Here is a 25,823-nt window from a genome sequence, read left to right as displayed (position 1 = left end):
CTGGGTTGTCCTGGAACAGTGGGCACAGTGAAGTCCAGTTAGAGATTTTGTTGACAGGTTAATTTGCAAGAGTGAGATGTTAACACGGCCGAAAGCTGTGTAAGGAGCATGTGTTACCTCTGCAAAGGCTCTGTAGTCTCAAATACTCTCAAAATAAACTTTAAGAGGTCTTCCCTGGTGGCGCAGTGGTTGAGAGTCCGCCTGCCGATGCAGGGGACACGGGTTCGTGCCCCGGTCCGGGAAGATCCCACATGCCGCGGAGCGGCTGGGCCCGTGAGCCACGGCTGCTGAGCCTGCGCGTCCGGAGCCTGTGCTCCGCAACGGGAGAGGCCACAACAGTTAGAGGCCCGCGTACCACAAGATAAAATAAAATAAAATAAAGTTTAAGAAGTCAGAAAAAAAAAGAAAAAGTTAAAACCCAGATGTGACGCATAGGGACCATATAGCAATATGGGCACATAAACCTAAACAGAGAGATGTTTGTATTAAGTGTTAGTGATGAGCTGCCAATTAAGAGACAGTGACTGTCACACCGAACGAAAAAGCAAGACCTAATTATGATCTGTCTAGAGAAAATGCATATTAAATATAAAGACACGGATGAAAAATCTAGAGTGGAAAATTGTATGCCATGCCAACATTAATCCTAAAAAAAAGCAGTGAACGTATTAATATTCAGGACAAAGAATATTAGCAGGGAAAGAGAGGGACATTTCATAAAGATGAACTGGATGGTAAATTCATCAAGAAGACGTGAAGACTGTAAATATGTATGCACCTAATAATAGATTTTCAAAGTACATGAAGCAAAAAGCTGAATAGAAAGTTTACATAGACAACTATGTAATAGTTGTTAGAATTTTCAATATTCATCTCTCAGTAATAGAACAAGGAGACAGAAAATCAATAAGTATATGATGACTTGAACAGCACTGTCAAACAATGTGATCTAATTGAAATGTATAAAATGCTGCACTTAATGGCAAAAATGCATTCAGTTCAAGTGCGTGGGGAATATTGAATTCAACAAACCTTTTGCCAGGTTCTATATCTAAAAAGAAAGTAAATCATCCTGAGAATATTTGTTGACCACAAGAGAGTTTAGAAATGAATTATAAAACTATATCTTAAAATATACAAATATATGAAAATTAAACACCATAATTCTAAGTAACCCATGTGTCAAAGAAAGAAAAGCACAAGTGTAGCTAGAAAATATATTGAAAATGAGAACACAGCATATGAAAATCTGCGCTATCTAGTTAAAATAATGCTACACAAAACCTTCTGTCTCTACATGCTTATACTTGAAAAAAAGAAAGACCTAAAATTCAATGAATTGAGTTTTTAAGGTGCCAAAAGAAGATCAAAGCACCCAAAGGAAGTAAATGGAAGGAAGAAGGAAAGAGTGGAAATCCTCAGATTTTACAGGCATTAAAGTAATAATGATTTATTATGAACAATTTCATGCCAAAATGCTTGGTGATTTAGGTGAAATAGATGAATTTTTGGAAGGACAAAAATTAGCGGGAATGAATCAAGACAAAATATAGGACAAAAAGCCCTACATCTATTAGAAGTATTAAATTTGTAATAAAAAATTTTTTCCCACAAATAAAACTTCAAACCCAGATAGCTTCACTGAAGAATTTTATCCACATTTCAGTATGAAATAATACAAATACTACTCAAATTCTTTCTTAAAATTGAGCAGGGAAAACACCCAATTTATTCTCTAAATGCAACATTACAATAATATCACAACCAAAAAGTCGTAAAAAAAGAAAACTACAGAAAGATATCCTTCATTAAATAGACAGAAGTACTTAATAAAGTGCTAGCAAATGCTATACAGTAAATACATATTTACACATGTACAAAGAAATGTAAATCATCGTGCCAAGTTTGGATCTGTCTGAGCAATGCAACTGTGGTTTTTAACATTCATCAATCAATTAGTATAACTCACCACATTAACCAAGTGAAGGAAAAACACACTTTTCTTATGGAAGAAACATAAAATAATTTCACAAGTTTCCACATCTATTCTTGATAAAACTCTCAGGTAACTATGAATAGAAGTGGTAAAGGGTAGAAGAGGCAAGTGAACAAGCAATGGAACTGACAAAAACCTCCATCTGACATTGTACTTAATTGTAAGAGACTATGGTTAGGACGAAGCCAAGAACCCTCTCACCTCTTCTATTTAACCTTGTACCAAAGTCCTAGCCTGTCCATTGAGGCAAGAAAGAGAAATACAAGATACACAGGTTGGAAATCAAGAAGAGAATCGTCTGTACTCTGGGGATACCTTATCGCTAGACTAGAGACGGCCCCCCGCGCTACTGGCCGGGCCCCCCATCCCAACCTTTTGTGCCAATAGGAAGAGCACAGGCTGGAGGCCTTCAGAGATTTCTCGGGACCACCCAGGTGGAGGCGTAGGGGTGAGGGAGAGCCCAGGTCCCCGCTCGAAATTACAGGTGTGGCCACCTGTCCATCCCACAGTCTCCATGCCGTGGCCTAGGGATCCTGGCGAGAAGGCGGGGACCACACCGCCCGCTGCTCGGGGATCCGCACATGGCGGGCCTGCAGAGGGGCCTGGGCCAGGAAGCAGCCCGTGATACCCCTCTTTTCACACACACACATGCAGGCACAGTGCCTACAAGGGCACACCTGTGTACACATGGACACACACACATACACATGCACAACTTCACAGAGCCAGGCTGTAAAATAAAACGGTCTGTTCTGACCACGTATACGGTTTACACTGAAAATATCAAAAGCTTTTTCAGCGCATTTGGCACCAGCTGAGGGCTAGTTCAAGGCTACGGGATGCTGTGATCCCGCCCACAGGGAGCCCTCACCGCACGTGCCCGCTGGGTGGACGGTGCAGCCGGCAGGTCCCACACTGTACACACGTTTGCTGAACTCACACGCACACTCAGCTCCAATCTGTTGACGTTCTAGAACAGGCCTCACTCTCCCCCAGAGCAGAGGCCTCCCCTCCATCTCCTCCCTTCACCCGAGGCCACCCTCCGGGAGCTCCCGGCCGGCTGGGTGCAGGCCTGGGGTGCCCCGCGAACGCCGCTGTCTCTCCCACCCCCTCCTGGCCCCAGGTTCCTGCTCCTGCGGGGCTGTGTCGCTGCGGATGCCCGTGCGGCCCTCACGGAACCTGCCGCTGTGTCCAGCGCAGCTGCCAGCGGTGCCTTCGGAGACAGAGGCCGAGGCTGAGGAGGACTGTCCAGCAGGGGTGGGACGGTTTGCTGGGACCCCCAGGCCATTCCTGACACAGATCCTTCTTCATCTCTCCCCTCTCTCTCGGCCTCCCCAGGGTCTGAAAACCCAGTCTCAGCCCTCGGTTACTGCCGAGGGTCCATTTCCAAAAGAGTCAGCTCTGAGCCACGAGTGTACAAGCCCCGTCTTCCTGCGGGGACAGCCCAGCGACAGCACACGCAGCCAGCTTCCTTGCTCCAGGCCCACCCGCGGATTTTTGGAACAAAGCACACAGCACGCTTATGAAACGCCCTCTCCCCTCTGCTCTGGCTCTCGGCTACCCTGACTGGAAGGGGACTCCAGGCCCATTCACACCTGCTGTGAGCTCAACACGCCTGCAGAGGGGCAGGTCGGAGGCTCTTGGGGGTTCAGGGGAGAGGCAGGGTGCAGACCCAATCCCCTGGGCGTCTCCAAAGTGGGGTTTCTGTGAATGAAACATAGTTGAGTGACGCTCAGAGAAAGGCCCCCCAGACCCTCCATCTAACAACAGACACGTCTGTGCTCAGAGCTGCCAGGGCCTCACAGGCAGGGGTGAGGGGCTCTGGGGGCTCGGAGGAATCTGTGCTCCGTGTCCACGGCTGCAGAGTAATTCAACCTGGCTAATGAGCACCAGGCGCTTGCCTCCATGGACCTTCCACCGGAATGATGGTAGCGTCAGGATGACACGCAAAGACGGGCGACCAGTCGCTGCCTGAAGCACGCTGGATGCCTCCACACACCACCTCGCAGGGAAGCCTCACCACGGTCCCAAGCGTATACAAAGTAATCTCTGTTTTACAAAAAGAATGAAGGCTCAGAGCCTTCCAGCAATGGGCCTGAGGTCACAGCACGTCGGGTATAAAGGCAGATTTCTCTAAACCCGGGGATCAGGCATGTGGTTACTCGTTACAGAAAAATGATAACTTATATAAATTCATTTCCTTGTGTTGGTTCTCCTATTTTCTCCCCCTCACTCCTCGTTTCAGGCAGGGAATATGACGCTTTCCAGCTTCCCTTTCCTTGACTCAGAGGCAGCCCTCCGAGGAGAGATGTGTGTTCACAGGCGTCGGGACCAAACATCTGCTTCCCTAGAAATACAACAATTACAGTGAAGCATTAGGATGCACGAGCTGGGGGAGCACGTGGTCACCTTCCGCGCTGGTGCAAGAACGAGGCTACAGTTACATTCACGTCCTCTAAGAGGATGTGGGGATGTCAGGTGAAGCGCTGCTACTGTGGGCACAGAGGACGTTTTCTATTCCGCCTCCATCTCCTACAACCCCGGGAAGTGACCCACACCCCGCATTTAGGGCGATGTAACCGTGGGTCACCCTGAAATGCTGAGGCCCCTCTAGTTCTGGTTCTCCAGGAGCCGCGGGGCTGAGCTGGGGAGGACCCCCTGCCTCGGAAGGGCCTGGACCACCAGATCCCAGCGTGGCCAGGGGCTCTTGGGGGCTGCAGCCCTGCGGGTGCCTGTGTGACCTTCAACTCAAGTCTCCACTGAGCAAGGTCGCTGACGGCAGCACAGGGAGGTTCTCAAACTAGATGAAATGAGACCATAGAAATCATGTGTGTGGTCTCTGCCCCAAGCCTGGTACAGGGCCCCAAGCCTCTTGGGATTTCCTGGGTGACAGGAGTGTCTTTTGTTCTAATGAAGGGACTCTGGGTGGCTCCTGGTCACCAGAAAGACCGCGCCATTTTCAGGAGCGTGGAATTTTCAGCTCCCCCCATCCTCCAGATCAGAGAGAGAGGGGCTGGGAACGGACTTAACAGTGGGTCACCCCTACGTGAGGATGCCCCATAAACCCCCGGGTCGGGGCTGCTCGGTTGGGGAAAGAAAGCCCACGCCTGGTGCAGAGCTGGGAGAGGGGGCTCGTCCTGGGGGGGTGAAGCAGAAACTCGGGAGGGAGAGTGAGCCGCTGACTCAGGTGATGTGGGGCTCAGCGTAGAATCGCATCCTTGCTGTCACTCTCTTCCCTCTGGGGCTTCAGTGACAGAGCAGAGGGTAGATGCCGGGTCCCCAGGCCCTGGAACCCACCCCTGCCCCCCAGCGAGAGGCCCTTCTCCCCCTCACTGAGACATGGGGATGCCTGGACCCGGAGCCCCTGAACTCGGAGTGGAGGCTTCTTCTCAAGAGGATGCCCCCCCAGAACGTCCCTGACATGCAGGTGGTCCCCGTGGACCTGGACCATCTGACCTTCAACACACGAGGTGCACAGTCACAGGTCCATTTGCAGACCAGGAAGCCAGAGACAGGAGGGCCAGCCCGGCTGGGGCCACAGGTTCTGACCCCCGACTCGAGACTGGGGCTCCCTCTACCCCTGATCCCTGGGCTGCTTGTCGGGAGCCTGGAGCGATGAAGACACTGCGCGCCTCGCCCCACCTTGCTGGCTCCCACCCTGGGCCTCCTTCCTGGACAGACAGCCTCGCAGGCCCGATGCTGGCTGCTCCCAGGGGCGGGTGCTGCGTGTCAGGCAGCGAAGCTTCCAGCAGCCGGAGCTCCGTCCCTCGTCCCTACACCCAGACGCCGGCTCCCTGGAGGTACCAGGCTTCCTTACTTCCCCGAGGGCAGTGAGGAAAGGCAGGTGAACAGTAACCCCAGACCAAGCCACAGCCCAGCGACCTCTCCCCAACTCTGTTCTCCCGGTCTCAAGGGCCGTTTGCACCAAGGACGTTAAGAGTAACCTCTCAGCCAAGCACACTTCAGCTGCCCCGCGACAAAAAGTGCCGTCAGGCACATTGGATCTCATTAGCAAAAGTCAAATGCACCGAAAGCATTAAAGTTATGACATGAGGCCCAATTATCATGTCACAGCCATTGGGGGAAGTTGTCAAGGGTTGATTTATTCATTAGCTCAGGGAGGATTTCAGTGGCTCCCTCACTATGCGTTGTTATACGAGATTTGTTATACGAATTCAGCTTTTCATTTGTCTGCAGTGCAGCCGCTGGAGCGCTGGCGAGGCTGGGTCCACCTCCTCCCTGGACTCTGTGTCGGGGACCAGCCAGGCTGTGGCTGAGCTGTGGGTGATGGGGTGAGGAAGGCTGACACCTGCTCGGCTGCTGTGTGCCCACAGGTGTCATGGGTTCTTGGGGGGACTCTTAGAAGGCCCAGCGCGCCCCCCGGGCTCACGGCTTTCACTGCCAGCCCTGAGGAGTGGGGTTCCACAGGGCTCAGGACATCTCAGGAGCGCACAGCCGGCTCTGCGCAAGCAGCTGGCGCCGGCCATAGCTTCAGGCCAGTCTCTGCCCGGACAGAATGGTCATTCCAGGAGAATGTGTTGGGCAAGTGAATAGAAATCTTCCTGACAAGCCCTTCACTGCAGGGAGGTGCTTCGCTGCCCCAGCTGTGCCCAGGTGGGGGTCTGGGTCTCCGAGGGTGGGCGCAGGGCCCTGGCCCCCTTCAGAGAGAGGCTTTGCCTGGAGCCCCTGCCCCTCCCTCACTGGACCCCATTGCCCATCCAGTGGATGCCCATGAAACTGAGGTGAGGGGGGCCAGGTATTATTAGCCCCCCATTTCAGAGGAGAAAACCAGTGAAGAGACAGAAAGGCGTTGGTTGTTACAGAAGCCGGAACCCAGGGGTCCTAGAACCCAAGGCCCTCTGCACCACACCCAAGACCAGAGCCTGGGTGACCAGCCGGGCCTGGGTGACCAGCCGGGCCTGAGTCACACCTGGCCTGGAGCCAAAGGGCCCCTTGAGGACTCGGGGAGAATGGGGAGAACCAGCTGTACGGCCCAAGGATTTTCCACCCACTCCTTGCTGGTCAGTGACGACACACATCAAACTTCCCTGCCCTACGCGTCCATCAAACACAGCAAAGCCCATTTTACAGCAGACACTGAGCAGGGTGTGACCTCCTGCGGAAGGTGGCACTCGTGATGAAGAGTCACCATAAGTCAGGTCTGGCAGGAGTCCTAGAGCAACTGGCACTGGGAAGGTTTTGTGTGGTCGTGCTTGGGATGTAAATCTCTCTGACAATCGTGAGCTGTGCTTGTTTCCTAAATCTCTGTCTGTTGGGAGACAAGGAAGCTCTAGCCTTGTCGTCTTGCAGGGGACAACTGGCCTCGGGGTGAGGTGAGCTCCAAAGGCCGCTGTTTAAAGGGCCGGCCACGGTTCTGTCCCTGCAGCCTCGGATCGGGGCCTCACAGCCACTCTGGGGCCACTGCTCCCCTGCTTCCCGGCACCGTTGGTCTGAGCAGGTGCAGCACGTGGTCGGGGGCGGGGGCTTCCTGGTCTTCACCGCACGGCCCCAGGCTTGATCCTTGGATCCTGATAGAGACACAGCTAATCCAAAATACGGTGACATTGGGAAAGGGCGAGGGAGGGGGCATCCCTGTCCAGGTTCGCAAATCAGCTCCTTGCTGTCCTCTCGGGCCTGCGGTTACTGTCCAGACCCAGCCTCACCTGCCTCCAGGGAGCTTCTCCCTGATTCCAAGCTCCCTGAGCCTTTGGTGGGTCCGGGGAACCCTTGACGCCTTCCCTCTGCACCGTGAGTCTCACCCATTTGCTCGGTCACCTTTTCTGCCTGCGGATTCAGGAGCCCTGGTCTTGCTTCCCAGGATTTTGTCACCTAGAGAAGAAGAGAACCAAAAGAATGGCGAATAAATGTCACAGTTCATGGTAGGAAGTGGGGGGGGGGGGCGCATGTGTGGCGGAGGGCGGGGAGGTGTTAGCCTTTGTTTTTTTTCTCTCCCTCACAAATAACGTTGTCTTTACACAATGGCTTCTATCCATTTTGGGGGTTACTAACCTAACACTTAGTATGCGAGGTAGATCCTTTCTCCAGAAAACCAAAACCGAAAACCAAAACATATTCACAAGAAGAATATTTTCCATACAATATAAGCCTCCTTAATTAACCCATTCCCGGGGGTGGGGCAGGGAGAAGAGATCCCCTGCATGGGAGAACTCCCAGCTCGCCCTCCCTCCGCCACACCCTCAACCCATCACCTCCGCCGTCGCTGTAGGGGCCGCTCTCTCAGATCTGCTCACCCTCCTGCCCAATCGCTTAAGCTTCGAGCGGAAATTGCCAAGGGCACAAATCCCCCTCAAACGGCTAAAACTAAAATATCAAAGATGGTTGGGAGCTTAGACTGCTGAGCTGGGGGCCGTGCCTGGAAACAGCCTGGGTGGGAGGGACCGGCTCTTCCTGCAGCACCATTTCCGATATTCCGACGCTAAAGTAAGCCTCGCTCCCTCCACCCCCAGCCCCTCCCTCTCTAGTATTTCATCAATGCACTATTATTTACCTTCCCTTTCCATTCAGAGCACGTTCTGATTCTTTCCACCCAGCACCTGAAGTTAGGGTTTCTGCATCTGGGGCGTTTGGTGCACAGCGTTTCAAGGGAAGTGGGGTCGCAGCCCGCTTGGTTCTGCTGAGTGACCCAGAGCCGTCCTCAGCGACGGCATGTCCTGGAGCAGAATGATAACCTGCAACCAGGCAGAGGTCACCCACCTTCAGGGACACACGCTGCTTAAACATGGGGGAAGTGAAGCAGATTCAGAGTTTGCAAACTCTTAAGAGCATTTCCATGGTTCTCATAATCCAAAAAGAACTCGTCTTAGAGTCGAAACGTCTCTGCTCTGCCACTTCCTGTGTCTTTGAGCCAATCATTTATTTAGTCATGGCGCTTGAATCCGTTTCCTCCTGTCTAAAAGGGGCTTATGTGGTCTTCGTCAGGCTCCGCTGAGATGACACAAAGTGGAAGCAATTTGAATCCCTGTAACAGGCTATTTGCACAGTAGTATTACTGTCATAGAACGGTAATAGCCCCACTATGATGATCCCCAAACATGGGGCCCTTGTCCTCTGTTGCTTCTCGGGGCTCGGGATGCAGGTGGGAAGGAGCCGGGAAGAGCCCCCATTAGATCACAGTCTGGGAGCATCGGTGAGAGCTGGGAGATACGGGGGTAAAGAGTTAAATATGCTAATTTCCCCCAGTGACATGTGCTACAAACAAACAGCACAGAAATGGGACAGCCAGCGCCTGGGCTGGGTGACCTGAGTCCCAGCTGGTGTCTGGTGCTGTGACAGCTGAGCTGAGATCCAACAGTCAGAGGCCCCAGCCACAAGACGTGAAGGAATCATGTTCCAGAAAGAGAGCTGCATGTGTGTAGGATGGCCCACGGCTGGTGTGACGGGAACGTAGAGGGGGACGGGGCCAGGGGACAGGGGTCGACCAAGGCCCAATTCCAGGGGCCTCAAGGACCACAAGAGGATTTTGAGTCTATGACATCGAAACGCAACATGAAGCTTTCTACGGGAGAGTGAAGGAGTCTGAGAATGTGTTAAAAATTCCCACAAATTTAGGAAAATATTGTTCTTTAATCGTGGTTACAAGTAGCCCCCAGAACCAGCTGTAAACACGTTCAATCTATCAACACAGGTTAGGCTTTGAGAGACATACCCTCTCTGGGACAACCACTCAACTCGCCTGAGTGCTACAGCGTGAAAGCAGCGGCAGACAGCACATAACAAGCGGGCTGACTCTGTCCTTACAGCACGTCAGTTACCATCTCAGGGGCAGGTGGGGCAGGGCCTGAGGGCAGTACTCTTTCAAAATTCAACTTTAGGTTGTTTTCCTCCTGGAAAAACTGGCTCTGTTATAAAGTTGCACCATGATCTTTACTCTTGTGTTTTGTTGGTAGATGGCGAACAAAAAAAAAAAAACAACTGGAAACCACAGACTTCATGTAACAATGGCTATTACAGAAAAGTTTTGAAATATCAAAATCAATAAATTTATATGTTTGCCAGTATTTCAAAAAAATAGGAATCAAAACACCACATATTCAATAGATTCTTAATCGGTGTGCTGAGGTCTCCAAATTCTAACTCTAGGACACCCCATCTCAAAGATGCTGTGCCCTGTCTAAGCGGCCGTCACCACTTCTCTTTCTATAAAATACCAAATTTCTTTAGATTATTTTTGTTCTAGACTATAGTTCAATTGTCAGTCCATCAAATGGGGAAGACAGAAGAGACAAGATTTAAATAAACCATATGTGTAAAATTTCATTTTTAGCCCAGCGAAACACATTTTTAACTTCTGAACTACAGAATGCATTTATGTTGTTTGAAGCCATTATGTTTGTGGTAATTTGTTAGAGCAGACGTTGAAATGAATACAACTACATAAGGCAATTTCAGAAAGCTTTCTTTTAAGGGCAGAATAAACAAAGATTCAAATTTGTAACTAAATAAAGATGTATTCTTCAGAAAACGTTCAAAAAGCATTCTGGAATAGACGTCTCAGTGGAGGTGAAGTCTTATCCTCTTTTTCATAAATGGGCTCAAATCGGAATTAGATTATTTAGTTACCAAATAAATTGAAATATGAAATTTCAAATTCAGAAAATATCCAATAGATAACTAGACATTCCCAGGTGGCCTTAAAGAGTAAACAAGTTAGAAAAACAACTCCAGTCTCCCTCAGTAAAACAACCAAAGGGGGCTTCCCTGGTGGCGCAGTGGTTGGGAGTCCGCCTGCCGATGCAGGGGACACGGGTTCGTGCCCTGGTCCGGGAAGATCCTACATGCCGCGGAGCGGCTGGGCCCGTGAGCCATGGCCGCTGAGCCTGCGCGTCCGGAGCCTGTGCTCCGCAGTGGGAGAGGCCACAACAGTGAGAGGCCCGCGTATCACAAAAAAAAAACCAAAGGGCTTGTGTTCCCCGAGATTCAGGAGCTGATGGAAAAGGACACAGACAGGTGTTACATTATAAGCAGAAAAAAATCGTCTCACTTTGTCTAACAGACAGACGATCCAGAATGTGTCCATTGACGCTGCCCCAGGGAGATATCTGCAGCCTGCAATCCCTTTACTTCCTCTAAATGGCAAACAGGACTGTCTGTGATCACAGGCAGACATTAATACAGCGCCAGCTGCATGCACCTTTAACCCCATGACTGCAGAACATCCAACCCTTCAGATTAAAGTTGTGTGGAAAGCAAAAGGAAATGTGAATTGACTTGTAAAAAATTTAAAAATGCAAAAAGGGAAAAATATTGTTCTGCCAAATGGTTAAAAAAAAAAGATAAAAGAAAAATTTGAAGTGTGAACTGTAAAAAGCTTGAGAAAGGAACATCACCAAACCCCGAGCTCTCGTTCCCCCCAAACCAATATTAAAAAAAAATCCCTAGGAATTCACTGAACTGGCCTTGTAGGAGTTCTGGGTAATGATCAACAGAAAGCAAGCAAGTACCCGATCAAGGAAAAGACAGGTGAAACAGCAGGAAGGCCCGAGGGGTTCTCGCTGCCACGCACCCCTTGCTTTGGAGCACGGTCTTGCTTTGGGGGAGCAGACAAACCAGGTTGCCGTTCCCTCTCTAACCGGAGGGAGCAGAACAGAGCTGATCTGCAAAGTTTTGACCTGACTGGAGGCGTCCTGAGACAGGAAAGCTGCAGGGGGACCTCAGACCAGCAGACGCCACACCGGGAACAGGAGGGCACGTGTGGAGACATTCACAGACCACCTAAGGTTTTGCAGAGAAGTTAGAGCCACGGGAATGAGAGAAACAGGAAAGCCACATGCAGTCCTGGGCAGGACACGTGCTCAGAGAAGACCTGAGGAAACCTGAAGCTTCCACCTTGGGCTGGTCCCCAGCCTCAGAGTACCTCTAGCTCATCAGCGGACTGACTGCCCCCAGCACAGAGCCACGGAGAGAAGGCTGCTTTTCCAGATGCGCAGTTTTCAACAAAAGATCAAAAGGTATCATAATAGATCCCAAGTACTCTAGAATAAATTAAGTCAATGAGGCAGAAGACTTGTACACTGAAAACTATACCATATAGTTGAAAGAAATGAAAGAAGACATAAAGGGGGAAAAAACATGCTGTTTTTGTGAATTGGAAGATGTTAAGATGCCAATACTATCCAAAGTGATCTATAGATTTCTATACAATCCCTCTCAAAATCCCAATATCATTTTTTTTTTTTTGCTGAAATAGAAAAACCCATTCTAAAATTCTTATGGACTGTCACGTACCCCAAAAAGCCAATATAATCTTTTTAAAAAAGTTAGAGAACTTGCTCTTCCTGATTTCACATTTACTACAAAGCTACAGTAACCAAACCCAAAAGACAGACATATAGACCAACTGAAGAGCGTAGAGAGGCTAGAAATAAAGCCTCACATATACGGCCAAATGATTTTCGAGAAGGGTGCCAAGACCATTTAATGGGAATAGAACAGATTTTCCAACAAATAGTGCTGGGGAAACTGTATATCCACACACAGAAGAATGAAGTTGGACCCTCACCGTGCAAAAATTAACCAGTTGCAAAAATTAACTCAAAATGGATCAAAGACCTAAACATAAGAGCTAAGACTATAAAACACTTAGAAGAAAACAGGGGAACATGTCATGGCATTGGATTGGGCAGTGATCTGTCAGATATGACACCAAAAGCACTGGCAGCAAAAGAAAAATAGACGACTTGGACTTTATCAAAGTTAAAAACTTTTGTGCATCCAAGGACAAGGAAGTGAAAACCCAGCCTACAGAAGGGAGAAAATAATTGTAAATCACCTGTCTGATAAGTGATTAATGTCCAGAATATATAAACAAGTCAACAAGAACAACCACAAAAACAAAACACCAACAAGAAAATCCGAAAGTAAGCAGAGGCCCACTCTGGAGAACAGGGACCGGAGGCAGCGGTGTGGCCTCCAGGCTCGGCCGCCTTCCCAGGGGACCTGAGTCCCCGACTCCGGGGCCCCCTCTTCCCGGCTGCTCAGGCCGCTCACAGCCCTAAATCCGACCTGCGAGGAGGACCCACACCTGAGGGACCTGCGGGAGTGCGCAGCAAGGGCCTCCGTTTACATCCCAGGCGCACACAGACCTGCATGCACACGTGTGTGTTCACACCTGTGCATGTGTGACGTGAACACTCACAGTACACACCTGCACGCGGGCCCAGCACACAGGTGTGCACGCGTGCACACACACACCTTGGTGCTTCCACAGGCTGCTGAGCCCCCCTGGCTTTGCCCCTGGGCCATCCAACCCTGTTGTATCCGAGTCTCGTCAGCCCGGCCTCATGGGAGAGGTGAGAGCTTATCTCGCCGCCTGTCACAGTCCAGAGGAGCTTCCTGGTGGGCATCCACCCCTTACGCCCCCTACCCAGGTCTCCCAGCTCCGAAGGCTGCGCGTGACCCGTCTGAAGCCCTGGAGGGGTGAGAGCCTCGCCCGCCTCTGCTTTAACTGTACCGTTCAAGGACCTCCCTGGACCCCTCAGAAGACAGATCACTTTATAAATTCTTAAAAGTACATGTGGAAATATCAGAGTGGTCATTACAACATTATCCAGTCAGTTAAGAGTGCTTGGGGAAGAAATAACACAAAATAAATCTTCATTGTAAGGGCATCTTTCATTTCCAGCAAGTGATTAGCTGTCACTGAATCATCAATTTTATTTTGTTGTGTGGCTAAGATTAATTTTTCTAATTAACGGCCACGCATGGAGCTAAGCAAACTAGCCTCCTTCTGTAGAAACGGGGCTTTCGGTCCTGCTCTGTGTGATAATCCCATATGGGCTGGACGAGCAGCCCCCAGGAGGGACGAGTCTCAGGGTGCGGGCAGGGATGTGGGGATCCCGACCTCAACCCCAGCCCGGCAGGAACGCTTCAGCCCACCAGGACCACCGAGGCCTCTCAGGGCGAGTCCAGCCCAAGTCCCCCTCCTGCCCGGAGCAGCTCTGACCCTCAGAGGACGGGGTGCAGAGGGGGCCCTGGCGGCCCGCCGTCCCCCTGCTGCCGGCTCAGGTCCCTGGGGGACGCAGGGCCACGGTGATGGGTCCCTGGACTCTGGGCCGAGAGGGAGGCTGGGGTTGTGGGAGACCAGGCAGGGCTGGGAGGAGGCGGGGAATCCTCCCTGAGGCCTGATCCTGAGACCCCTTCTCACCCTGCGGGCTGTGTCCAGGGGTCCAGGCACAGCCGGAAGGGGGCGGTGCACAGAGACGGTGTGGGCTCCGGCGGGAGCAGCCAGGGACAGAGGGGGAATTAGGAACCAGCATTTACTAAGAGCCACTGTGCTGGGAAGGTGTTGAGACCACCAGACGAAGGGAGCTGAGAGGGAAGCTCCCCGACCAGCACAGAAGATGGAATGGAAGCAGAAATGGCTTGGCTGTTTGCAGGACCACCTGTGGCTGAGTCTTCGCAGAAGTGCGCAGTGCTCCCTCCTCTCAGACAGGTGTGGCCACAGCACAGGCCGCCTGTGGAGCCCCCCGGGGGCGATGCTGTCCTGTCGGAGGGGCTGCAGCTGAGGCCCCAAGTGCCGCAGGGGCTTCCGCAGGGGCTGCCTGGGGAGCCGGAGCCGTGGGGAGGGGTCGACAGTAGGGGCGTGGGCACCTCCCGAGACACAGCGGACCGTCAGCCCCCGGTCACCGCAGACCTCACAGGGGGACAGGTGGCCCATCAAGACCCCATCCAAGGGCTCTCACAGCCAGGACTGCTCCCAGGGACCAGCCCCCCGATGGGAAGCGTTAAAAGGAAAAATACACAGACACACACTGCTGTGTTTTCTTGGCTATCATTAAACGGCTCTGGGCAAATCCCAGGACTTACAAAATAAACACATTTTTCCTCTCAACGGATTTGGGTGAAAATCCAGTCCATCGAGGCGACCCTGTAAGTGCTGCTGGGATCCCTGTCTGGGCAGTCCCCCCGCCCCCGGCTGTCCCAAGGCCTCCACGGCAGGGCCAGGGCTGCGGGGGGAGGGGAAGCCTGGTCCTTGTTCTGAGCCGAGAGCCAAGCGGGGCCTCCCTGCCTCTCTGCCAGGCCGGCGCACACCCGGGACCGGGGCCCCAGTCCCTCCTCCCAGACCCCTCACTTCTGTGCCGGGGGCCCTGGGTCATGGAACTGGGAACCGGAACACACAGACTGTCGTCCCCCTGAACTGGTGGGCATCCTGTGATCCTCCTGGGCGTGTCTGCTTCCTTGAAAGGACCTCATCACCCGTCACCTGACCGGGCTCTTCCCTTTTTACTCTCTTCCCACAAAGCTTGACTTGGTTGGACTCAACTGTCTGAATGCACGTTGCAGCACAGGCCTTGCAGCAGACTCTTGTCCTGAGCAAACGTCCGGTTGGCGCCTCTGTTGACCCCCCGATGCTGTGACCCGTGAGAGCCCCACCCAGCGAGGAGCTAGAATGGCAGGAGGGGCTTGGAGCACCTAGGCCTGGAACACAGTTCCCGGGGCCGCAGGGTCCAGAAGGAGGCGGGTCCATCTCCACCAGCCTCTCGGGATGAAAGGACCATCCTGGCTGTGAAGGCAGCCCTGGTCATCCAGAGGACTTCTTGTTTGGGGACCAGAACACCTGTGTTCATCTCACAGAGGGAAGACGCCTCCGGGGAGGCCTGATCGCCTGCTACAGATGCTCACCTTGGATCCTCGCCTTGGAGGGATATTCTTCTCCACCCGGTCCCAGGCCCCAGAGCCTCCACATTTCAAAAGCCTTAGGAGTTTCCTTCTTAAACCTCCTTGAATCTGAGAGCAAAAAAAGAAATTCCAGGGGGCTTCCCTGGTGGCGCAGTGGTTGAGAGTCCACAATGCAGGGGACACGGGTTCGTGCCCCGGTCCGGGAAGATTCCACATGCCGCGGAGCGGCTGGGCCCATGAGCCATGGCCGCTGAGCCTGCGCATCCGGAGCCTGTGCTCCGCAACGGGAGAGGCCGCAACAGTGAGAGGCCCGCGTACCGCAAAAAAAAAAAAAAAAAAGCAAAAGAAAAAAGAAATTCCAGTGATCTGTGAAGCCTGTGGGAGAGAGATTGAGAACATAATGGTGAGGTTTCAGCGCATGGGAGATGATCCAAAGTGCCTGGCAGGGGACAGGATCTTCAAGTCTTATGGTTGTGCATGTTTGTTATTTTTCAAAATTTCACGTGGTATATAACTAGAGAAAAGTTTAAATTGCAACAACAAAAATATAGGTTAAAGAGATAACAAAAATAACCTTCTATAGTTTGGGAAGTTTCCTACTGGGAGATCATCCGTAAAAATAGAAAAAGGTAATTTTCCTGGAGTAGGAGGGCTGCGTGAGTGTGTACTGTCCACACTTACGCTCAGGATTCCAGAAGCAAAGGGAAAAACGGGCAGAAGAAGCGGACTGATTGCACTGTTTACACACTTTATTCTAGTTTATTTAGATAAGTTCTCAACTTTGCCTCTGCAAAAGTACTTGCAGTGATTTATAGGTTAAAGGCAATTTCTAACTCGGACTTACATTGGAGCGAAAGATGCAAGCGTTGGGTCTTCCAAACGGATCCAAGACTTGGGCCTCCTCTCGGGGTGGAGAAGGGCCCGTCTCCTCCCCGTGGGCCTCATCCCGACGGGCTTGGTCCGCTCACAGCCGGGGGCAGGGAGCCCTAGCCCAGCGATCGCCCCCCTGCTACTGATCTTTCTTCTAGGACCTGAGTGGCAGGACGGGGACTCATGCTAAACTCATCCGTAGTTTCTATGGAAACCATGGGCTCTCTGGCAGATTCCCCAGCAGCTCTGGGGCCAAGGAGTCTCCACAGAATTGATCTTTCATGCCTTAGAACCTGCCCTGGGTGCAGAGAGGTCCCTGACGGTTTCGTGGGTGACCGTACCTTCTGCTCCGTAAACCAGGACACACAGGGCGCCCTGGCTCATCTGCAGCACCAGCTACGGGAGAGCGAGCATAGGATGCGCCTCCTCCAGCCAGAGATTTAGGTCACTTCGCTGTTCCCTCCTGACGGCGTCTCGTGGTCCTCACAGGGTGACAGCCACCTCAATGGGCAGGAGGGCGGATAACCAGGATGGAAGATTCTGGTCCACCCGGCTGGGATGGAAGCTTTGAAATCTCCTGGAGAGTCTGTGCTGGGTCACAAGAGAGCCGGGTGTTCAGATCAGGGGATTAGATGTGCCAGGTGGGGAAGACACCCAGGCCGCTGTGATCGGCATCACGGCAGCAACTGGAGGGAGGCCCCGGAAGTGACTTTGGTTCCTGTGCCCTTGAGGTGACATTTTAGCTGAAATGGCACATACGGAAGCAAGTGATTTTTTTTTTTTCACATGCCAGGGTCCTGCCCTCACACAAGTAAAGCTGACGTGATACAAGGGACATTCTGGACCATGAAAAGCCTTCAGGTGCCACACAGCCCACGCCTCTTCCAGGAAGAACTAGAAACACAGCCCAACATCCTGTGTTTTTAAATCAGTTCAGTGAGGCAAATCCAAACCTGACCCACCTTCGACGGACACACAATCTTAATTTCAATACCATTTCCAATGATCTAGTCCAGTGGTTTTCACACTGGATGCAGCATAATCACCTATGGATTTTTTTAAACAGTCTTGTGAATTACACCTCATATCTTCTGATTAGAATTTTCCAGGATAAGGCCTGGATAGAAACACATAAATCTCCTCCAATGACCCTGAGGCCCAGCTGCGATGGAGAGTCACTGATCTCACCTGAACCTGCCCTCAGCAAAGCCCCGCGGGACTCCAGTGTGTCCTTGGTGGACTCAGATCCCTGACATAATGGCTCTGATGTTGTCACGTGGACCTGTCCCCTCAGCTGCCCCACGGTGGGCGGTGCGGGCTTGGGGGGTCTACAGGAGGTGGCTCAGCGGCCAGAAGGAGGGGCCTGAGGAGCCCAGGAGACATATGGAGAAGCACGTGGGATGATGCTGTCTTGTGGGCTATATTTTGCATTCTTCAACTCATTTCTTATTTTAAACGCACCCTTTCGAGGCAGTGTTGGATTGAGTTGATTTGACAAATGTAGCCAAAAAGTGCATTTGAGTTCAGGGTTACACACTCGACAGGCAGGGGAAGATCCTGCGTTTAGAGCAAGGACACTGGCCCCCACCTGCAAGCGCCATGCACGGTCATGGTCACCAATTCCATCTGAGGTCAGGCCTGGGGATGCAGGGGAAGGAGGAGGGGTTTCTTGTCCTCCAGCTTGAGCTTCACAAGGCAGGAGCCAGCATCCCCTCCACAGATGTGTTTGGAAGCAGGTGGAGGCCTGGAGGGCGCTGTGGAGTGAGCAGGGGAGGAGGAGTCCCCTCCTCCCACCCTCCACCCCCACACTCGCCTCTGAGCCGGGAAGGGGTCTTCTGGAGGGGACCCTGCGCTGTGACCCCCAGGGATGCTCCCACCTGTTCCCGGGAACCTTCCCTCTTCAATCCATGGAGGAGCATGTGCGTGGGTGGGTCCAGGTCCCTGTGCACAGTCTCGGTGATGCGACCTTGGTGCAGACGTGATGTGACCACTGCAGGGGGAACAGAGAGAGTGAGGCTCTGGGTGCGTTTCCTGCCTCTAGCCCCTCGGGCCAGGATCCACGGGCAAGAAGGTGCCGTCCTGGACTCTGACTGCGTCTGGGTGACCCAGGGACCAAACTGCCCCCCTCAGGGCCGGGGGGAGGAGTGAGCCTCCGCACACTTCGGAGCCACAGAACCCCAGGCTGGCCCACCGCTGCCTACACCTCACCACCCCGTCCTCTCCACGGGGCGGGAGGTTGGGATGGAGGAGAGATAGAGGCAGGGGAAGCTGGCCTGGTGACAGCTGCAGAGAAGCAGCCCCACGGCGCAGAGGAGGCGCCGCCCAGCACACGGGCCGAGGGTAACGCCTGGGCTCACACCGCTCACCTCGCGAGCCCCCGACCTCCCCACCCGGCTGGAGGCAGGGACCCCAGCCATGGGAGGGTGTGGACGCCTTCTGTGCTCAGTCACTGCCCGCACGGGCCCCGCACCGCACACCCCTCAGGACTTTAGCTGTGAGAACTTTGCAGTGAAAACTGCCATTTCTCCCAAAAGGTCTGGAAAGGTCTGGGCAGAGCCGAGTTAGTAAACAGCAACTTCATATCAATTCTGAAGCGGCTGGAAGGGCAAGAGAGAGAAGGGGGATGAGGGATTTGTTGAAAGTCTGAAGCTTTTCCTGAAACTACCACGCCCGCTGAGCGTCTCCCCAAGTCGCCCTCCTGCCCCCCACCCCCGGGGTTAACTGCCGTGTCCTTTGGCTCCAGGGCTCCAGCTGCAGAAGCACAGTTTATGCCTTTTCTTAACCTGACTGTTGAGAAGAGACTTCACCCCATAGCCGACCCTGAGACTCTGGGCGGCTGGGGGCATCGTCTCCAGACCTACCGTCCTGCAGGCTCACTCACTCCCGGAGCCTTGCCCGCGACAGGACCACATCACAGCAGCCAGCTCGCTCTCCTTTACATCTCTTTTCTGCCTTATTCCCCACCCTGGGCTCTTCCCCCAGGAAGCGGAGGAAGCGCAGGAAGCGCGGGCCCAGACCCCGCCCACGGTGAGCCGGAAGGGGGCGGGGCCAGCCCAGAGAGTTCAAGTGAGGCCAGACGAAGCCAAGGCCCTGCGGTGGCCACTGGTCCGGAAGAAGACAGAAGCCGGGAGCTGGTCCGCTCTTTCTTCTCCCCGCACAGGAACTTCTCCAGCTTTAGCTGGTTTTCAGCCGCGACGTCCGCCCTGCGAGTCGCTGACAGGGAGGCCGGCTCGGCCCTGGATCGGAAGGACCACAAGGGCTCTGCCTCTCCCACTCCAACGTCCTCAGCTGTCAGGCCCCGTTAAGTTTTAATTTAATCGTCGCCGCTCTGTGCCGGAATTGTGTTTTATGAGCACATTGCCCCAAGTTGAAGGCTTGTACAACAGAGGCTTTAGAAATAAAAATAAAAGGATACTCAGATCCAGTGCTATTTTCACATGGGTAACGGGTTCCCCGGCGGCCGTGTGCACAGAGCCCCTCATTCGCTCTGGAGGCTGAGCCGGGGCTGAGGGAGGAGCCCCCGCCCTGGGGGCTGCCGGGGAAAGCCGGGGAGCTGCCTTCCCGAAGGTGGTCAGCGTTTCTGAGCGGTCAGTGCAGCTCCTGAGGGGCTGGCCCTCGGTCCCCTGCCTGCTCCCCACACCTCGTTCCCACAAGAGGGGAAACATAATTACTGGCATCTCGTACCAGCCAATGGGGACTCTTGTATTGGGGTGTCCTGATGGAGACGTAGTTTTACAGACTGTTTCATAAGTAACTACTAAGAGCCAATTAGATACAAAGAGACAAAGATGCCAAGAGGTGCATCAAGAGATCTAAGACCTGGAAAGGGTGAAGCAGGAGGGGGACAGAGGGGGATAGGGGGACAGGGCCAGCGCCGGGGACACAGGACACTGGACAGAGGGCCCTGGGGTGCTGCGACCAGGTCCCATGCCCCAGCTCCTCCATGAGGTGGCCTCGGGGGAAGCAGCACAGAGGGTCCTGATTCAGGGCAGGTGCTCGTAAAAGTGGGGAGCTAGTTCACGGGTGGGTCAGCTTTGTCACCACATGCTGAAGTCCCAAGGCCTGTGTGAACAGCCAGGAGAGGGAGCAGGTCCCCTGCTGGAACTCAGGGACGAGTGGCCCTGTGGGGAGGGGCGGGGGCCTGAGCAGCGGAGTCGGGGAGACCCAGCCAGGCCAAGTGTGACTCACCGGCAGCAGCTCAGGAGGGAGACGGCATTTTCCCTGAAGCTTCGAGACCCCCCGCCTTCTCTCTCATCTGCATCGCTGAAAGGGTTAAACGTGGGAAAACTCAGAGAAGACTGCTGGCTTCAGGAGGAGGAGGGGAATCGAGGGAACGTTGCTTCCAGTGGCGAAGGGGCCGCTGGGGTGCAGGGGTGGAGTCGAAGGTCAAAACCAAGACGCTGAAGTCCAGGAGCAAGACGCTGAAGTCCAGGAGCACGAGTGCTGGGCTGCTTCTGCCGCGGGACCCTCTCCTGCCTGCCCTGTGCCCTGGGGAGGGTGGGGAGCGTGGAGGCCAAGGGCAGAAGGAGGGCGGGAGCTCAGCAAAGGAGCTGAAAGCAGAGCTCCTCTCCTGGGTTCTGCTTTCTGTCAAAAAGGGTGCTGTAATCTCTACAGATCCGCAGAGAACAGAGCCAAGACAGAACCCGAGACAGACGAGTCCGGGAACCACCTGGCGCCACTCAGAATTGTGACAGTATATTTGCTGTACTGCTTATTCACACTTGCATGTAAGAACCATTTTATACACTTTTTTAAAGTGTTCGGGAGAGTCTTGTCCCCAGACCCTAAGCTCCACTCACTCCTCTTCCCAAACACACACACACAGACACATACACAGAGACAGGCACACAAACAGACACACATGCACAGACATACATATACAGACACACACAGACACACAGAGATACACACACAGACACACACACAGACACACACACACAGACACACAGACACACAGGCACGCACACAGAGACACACACACAGAGACACATACACACACACCCTCCTGTGGGAGTTCAGAAAAAGGAGAGATTGCTTCTCTAGAGGAGCAGGTGTTTGGCTGGGGCTGGAAGGTGGATTTCGATGCACAGACATGGGGATGAACAGGCCAGGGCTGAGGGTGGAGGAACGTGACACGTGCTGCTCTATAGACGCTGATGGCAGTGGCAGCACCATGAGTAATGGCTCTCAGATGCTGGGCGGGGTCCCCGCTCCTCCTGCAGGGGTGGCTTAAGCTCCCAGCTTTCTCGTGTGGTGGAGGGAGAGCCGCATCCTCTCTGTGCGGAGACACCCCTGACCTCCATCAAGAGGGAGGGTGAACGTCTCCCAGAAAACAAACTGCATTCCCGTTTCCTGCCATGCTTTAGCTTGTAGAAGTCTTTACGCCAAAAGTGGGCCCAGCGTCAGTAAGTACACGTGGTGCACACGCGGGGTGAGGTGGGTGTTTGCACAGCAGCTCACGCCTGGTCTTTGCTCACTTGTCCTCTGTGCTTGCATCTTCTTCCACACAATTTACACTTTAAGTCGTTGAGCCGCTTTCATCTTTATAAGCTGCCTTAAATCCTTCCTTAAATAAGTTAGGGTATAATAACCACATCGATGTGGTGGCCAGGCTGCTGGGGAAGCAGTGGGACTCATAATGGGTTTTGACCTCGTTGACAAGTTTGTTAACACTGCCAGGTACCGTGTGGATCCCTCTCTGCAGTGGAGGACAAACCAGTAATTGCTGGTGATTAACATTTGTCGCCAAGGAACTGTGCGTGGCCTTTTCTTATGTTATCTCACCATCCCCCCAGCAACCCTGGTGGTACCCGGTCCCTGTGCTATAAACGAGAGCACTGCCGTGAGTGCTGTACCTATATAATCTGGTCCAAACAGTGGCTTTGGAGTCACAGAAACCGGGGTCCAGAGCCCAGCTCTTCTGCCGACCAGCCTGATGAGCTTTGCTCCAGGAATCTCTGTGGGACTCAGTCTCCTGATTCGAAAAATAAGGCTGTTGTCTGACTACTTTAAAGGAGTGTGGTGAGGGGGTTAAGGAAGTGAACCAACTCAAATGTGGAGTTCTTTCTCTTTCCTCAAGATCAGGTTGATATCGAAAGTACGGTCCGGCTGCTCGCAGCTCTGAAGCCAATAAGGACGCCAGATTGCTGGAAAGGAAAGTTTGCTTCATTTTAGATGCCAGCAACCTGGGGTGAGCGGGCAGACTCCTGTCCAAAGGCCAACTCCCACCACCACCACCCCACCCCGACAATCAGGGGGCAAGAGCTTTTATAGGCAGAGGGAAGGGGCTACATGCAGAAACTGCACCACCAGCTCTGACAGTCATCTTGAAGTTGGTCATGCAGTGGTCTGATCAGCGTCATCTTAATTGTTTTGTTTTGTTTTTTAAATTTATTTATTTATTTATTTTTGGCTGTGTTGGGTCTTCGTTGCTGTACATGGGCTTCTCATTGTGGTGGTTTCTTTTGTTGCAGAGCACGGGCTCTAGGCACACGGACTTCAGTAGTTGTGGCACGTGGGGTCAGTAGTTGTGGCTCACGGGCTCTAGAGTGCAGGCTCAGTAGTTGTGGCGCACGGGCTTAGTTGCTACACGGCATGTGGGATCTTCCCAGACTAGGGATTGAACCCATGTCCCCTGCATTGCCAGGTGGATTCTTAACCACTGCGCCACCAGGGAAGTTTTAAGTACAATTAATCTTCAGTTCCAGGGTCAGTTTGTTCCCATTTTCTTGAGGCCAGTTCTCAGAATTGTGGCAGCCTATGTCGTGGCTACAGTCTGGTCATGATGTAGGTAACTTCTTCCACCTGGTGGGGGTTTTGGACAGCTCACAGGATGTGGCTCAGAATATTATCTGTAGCCCTGAGGAGGAACTAAAGACCCTTGTCTTTCATGATTAAACTATTATTACTTTGTCCTGTTTGGCTGTTTTCCTTTGCTTCTGCATTTTCTCCTTCTCTGATTAAACAGATTCTTTGACCAAAGTTTTTCTACAGACAAAAGGCAGGTTGAGGGCTTCCCTGGTGGCACAGTGGTTGAGAGTCCGCCTGCTGATGCAGGGGATGTGGGTTCATGCCCTGGTCCGGGAAGATCCCACATGCCCCGGAGCGGCTGGGCCCGTGAGCCATGGCCACTGAGCCTGCGCGCCCGGAGCCTGCGCTCCGCAGCGGGAGAGGCCACAACAGTGAGAGGCCCGCGTACTGCAAAAAAAAAAGAAAAAAAAAAAAAAGGCAGGTTGAGCACATGGCGGGGGAAGGACCACAGGTCCTGCTCCATTTCAAGGTCGCTGAGTGATGTTGTCGGGATGTGAATCCACTTTGCTTCCAGCCCATCTTTCCTGGATTCCAGGACCTCGGGAATCTCACCAGGATCACAAACTCCAAGTGCGAGCTCTTCCGAGTGGTTGATCCACTTCGCGCAGGTATTTTTGGAGCACGTGCCACGTGACAAGCAGGGCCACAAAGAGCAGAGTAGGGATGCAACCTGAATCTGGACGCCATCCTGGGCTGCTTCTCTCTTCACGACCCCAGAAACACAGGGCTTCACAGGAAGAGTTTAGGGAGAGCGGGACTTGGTACCCTCAGGTTATTCCCTCCCTCCTAGGCTTCTCCCATCTCATCATTAACCCCTCCTGGGCACGCCCCTTCCTCCTCCAAGCCCCTGTCACCTCCTCACTCCTGGGAGGTGTGTTCGTACCTCTGTCCCCCAGGGGAGGCTCTAGGAGTCACCCATCGCCTCGTTTGATGCAGTTGATGGATGGAAACTGCTCTGCCTCTCGGACAGCGGGCGTCTGGCCAACCTGAAGCATCAGAAGGGAGGAGAGGGAACACCAGCTGTTCTGACAAAGCACCTTCACCCGAGGGATGTCCTGGCAGGGATGTCCTGGCAGAGTCTGGCCCTCAGGGACACATTACCCGAGGGATGTCCTGGCAGAGTCTGGCCCTCAGGGACACAGCCATGATGAAGGGGTCAGCCTGGGTGCTGGGGAGCATCTGAATCCCTGGAGCCTGGAGTCCAGTGGTTCCTGCATCACCTTTAGCATCTCCCAGTTGCTGGGAGTGGCTGTGACCAACTAGGGCAGGGTGGAGATCGGGGCGTGAAAGTACGAAATGTCGTTAGAGTGTTTCTCTCGCATGCCATCCATGCACTACGCGGTCTGTGCATCTCCCACTCCCACCCCACGTCTGTGCACCTGCTTCCAGGACCCACTCCTGGAAAGGCCTCCTGTAGTGAACAGAATGCAAAGGGAAAGGTTCAGAGACAGCAACTCCTTTTCCTGCAAAAGGGCTGGAGAGAGCATACTTCAGCTGAAGATAGACCCAGTGTGTGCATGTGTGTGTGCGTGTGCGCGGGTATGTGCGCACAGGTGTGTATTGTGTGCGGGTGTGTGCGTGCACGTGTGCCTGTGTGCGTGTGTGTGTGTGTATGTGCGTGTGTGTATGAGTGTGTGTGGGTATCGAGTGCGGGGGTGTGTGCACGTGGAGGGGACGGCGGGAGCGCCACTGCGCTCTGAACCCTGTGGACATTGGTGGAGTGCCCGCATCCGTGGACCTGGAAGCAGCCCGTCACCCCTCATGGGGCTGAGCATCCTTGCTCTGCCTGCGTGGGACCTTGGCTGATGCGATGCCCGGAGCTCAGAGAAGGTCAAGGTTGGCCAGGAAACCGGATGAATCCACAGAGCAGGGCCAGGAGCAGCTTTAGACGGTGTGATTCTCAGTCACCGTGTGAGGACCTGGGAACAGGAAGCAGAGCTCTCGTCCCCCCTCAAAGGAGCCCCCCTCAGTCTCCAAGCAGAGGAGCCAGACCATAAGCTGTGCCAGCCCGCCCTGAAGCAGGTGCGAGAGGGGGACCCTTAAATGCAGGCGGGAGGGTGCAGAGGGAGGGACCAGTGATCCGAGTCAGGGTGGGAGACGGGGAAGGTGACTTCGGGGCAGCCTGAGCGGCTCCAGACAAAACCAGACACGTCTGCGGGGCCCAAAGAGGAGAAGAATAAATGCCTGATTTAAAGTTTTCACTTTAGTGTCCAGGCCACGACGGTCACCTGAAGGGGCCTCGGCTCTGAAAAGCTCTTCGGCAGGAGTCGCTTCAAGGTCACTGTGGGCTCAACCCCGAGGAGACCCGCTCACAGGGGCGGGGTCTGACTCCCCCAGCCCCCCGCATCCGCCCTGCCCACCCCGGGGCTGGGGGCGAGGCTGCCGCTGAGGGGCTGCTTTCAACGCAGAGCCTGTGACTGCAGGTCGGGCGCGAGGGCGGAGGAGGCCCTGGGAGCGGTCGGGGAACCGGGAGAAGTGCCCACGGGTATGATTTCAGGGTCAGTTTCCT

The 25,823-nt window shown here is 53.4% G+C and overlaps 2 long non-coding RNA genes across 2 annotated transcripts; both read right to left on the bottom strand.

Moving 5' to 3' along the window:
* Positions 1-4,151: 4,151 nt before the first annotated feature.
* On the bottom strand, positions 4,152-15,906 carry LOC132525467 (uncharacterized). Its single transcript, XR_009542240.1, has 3 exons — positions 15,638-15,906; positions 7,772-7,825; positions 4,152-4,343 (listed from the first exon to the last, which is right to left on the bottom strand). It is a non-coding gene; the product is annotated as an uncharacterized LOC132525467 (long non-coding RNA).
* A 639-nt stretch (positions 15,907-16,545) lies between these two features.
* LOC132525466 (uncharacterized) lies at positions 16,546-19,478 on the bottom strand. Its single transcript, XR_009542239.1, has 3 exons — positions 19,366-19,478; positions 18,382-18,494; positions 16,546-17,090 (listed from the first exon to the last, which is right to left on the bottom strand). It is a non-coding gene; the product is annotated as an uncharacterized LOC132525466 (long non-coding RNA).
* Between the last annotated feature and the right edge of the window lie 6,345 nt (positions 19,479-25,823).

Source organism: Lagenorhynchus albirostris, chromosome 9 (assembly GCF_949774975.1).
Source record: "Lagenorhynchus albirostris chromosome 9, mLagAlb1.1, whole genome shotgun sequence".
NCBI lineage: Eukaryota > Metazoa > Chordata > Mammalia > Artiodactyla > Delphinidae > Lagenorhynchus > Lagenorhynchus albirostris.
The sequence above is the reverse complement of the archived record's forward strand: the minus strand, read 5'-3'. Positions and strand labels throughout refer to the sequence as shown.